We start from the raw sequence: 1,601 nt of genomic DNA on the forward strand, positions 1-1,601 counted from the left end.
TAAGGGCAGAGGTCCCGTAATGGGGACAGGGCAATTAAATGAACATACAGACGTTGGATCCTGAGCCCACCCCCAGATCCCTTTAGAAGGCTGTTTCCCGGCACGTCGGACACACGGGGCCCATGCGGACACCTGAACATTCCGACACCTGCGGTTCCCTCACTAATCAACCAGATCGCCCTAGAGGGAAGGCCGCAGTGAGCGAGCCCCACGCACGCGTGCGGGGCTCCTATCCTCATAGGCAGCCACAGCCGCCCTGGCATCTCGGGAAAGCCCATGGCATGAAATCTAAAGCCCCAGAGATTTTTTTTAGAAGCAGCTTGGAGGAAACACACTGCACAGAAGTACACAACATAACCATGCGTGATGCCGTCAGGGAAATTAAAAGCTACCCGAGAAGGGGCACACGCAGACAAATTCAGAGAACAAACCAAGAGCGTTCTCGGAAACTTAAAATAAGGCGGGGGAAAAAAATCCTCAAGAGAGGAATTGGGCGAGCACACTGAGGATATCTCAGTGAAAGCGGAACCAAAAAGAACCAAAAATGGGAAATACAGAAAACAACAAAACTGAGAGAACCATCCAGAAAGTCCGCGGAGGAAATAACAACAGGACCCCCCGCCCCCCAGGAGTGACCAGAGAGGACGCAGGTAACCGAGGTGACCATCTGTGAGTTCATCCAAGGACGGTCTAGTCTCCCCCAGCTGAAGAACGGATGTCCAGGAGGCCACAGAGAGGCCAGCGCAGCGGGAACGCACGGCCCTACCCCGAGGCACGTGGCCTTGCAGTTCTGAGTACTGGGGACAAAAGGAGTCCCGTTCAGAAGCAGGTCGCCAGAGAGAGGCAGGGGGCGGGCAGAAGCAAGACACCGGAGGGGGGGTCTCTGTCCCTCCTGCACCCAGCCCGGGTGGAACCAAGGCCACCTGGCCCTGGGCAGCGCGGGACAGACAGGCCCGAGTCCGTTTATGCGGACTTTTTTCAATAAATTCTGTAAATGGATTTTCTCTTATGATTTTCTTAGTAACATTTCCTTTAGCTTCCTTTGTCACGAAACTACGGTATATAATATGTGTAACATACAAAATAAGTCTTGTCTGTGGCCACGCCACCCCGAACAAGCCCGATCCCGTCTGATCTCGGAAGCTAAGCAGGGTCGGGCCTGGTTAGTACTTGGATGGGAGACCACCTAGGAAGATTAGGTGCTGTCGGCATAAAAAAAAAAAAGTCTTACTCGACTGTTGCTGAGATTAGTCAGGCTTCCGGCCAATAGCAGGCTATTAGTGGTTAATCTTTTAGGGAGTCAGTTATACCCAGGTTTTTGACCGTGTAGAGGGTCAGCAGCCCTAACCCCCACATTATTCAAAGGTCAACTGTACGTTTAAATGCACGAGCTCGCGAAAAAAATCTCCCTTCCATGCATCCCTTTTCATGGTCGGAAGGTTCCAGAGCTAATACTTCACCAAAAAGACAATATTAACCAAGAAAGAGGGAGGCGAGCCCCAGAAGCATCCAGACAAAAGGGAAGGGGCGGCACCGAGGGCCACCGGGCCCGGCTGGGCCGGGTCAGAAGCTGTGGGGACACTTCCTGAGGAGGTGTGGTA

General features: G+C 53.0%; 1 pseudogene; it reads left to right on the forward strand.

The window, feature by feature from the left end:
- The first annotated feature begins 1,092 nt into the window (after positions 1-1,092).
- Positions 1,093-1,211, forward strand: LOC111731226 (annotated as a pseudogene).
- Positions 1,212-1,601: the final 390 nt, after the last annotated feature.

This window comes from Pteropus vampyrus, unplaced genomic scaffold (assembly GCF_000151845.1).
Source record: "Pteropus vampyrus isolate Shadow unplaced genomic scaffold, Pvam_2.0 Scaffold355, whole genome shotgun sequence".
Taxonomy (NCBI): domain Eukaryota; kingdom Metazoa; phylum Chordata; class Mammalia; order Chiroptera; family Pteropodidae; genus Pteropus; species Pteropus vampyrus.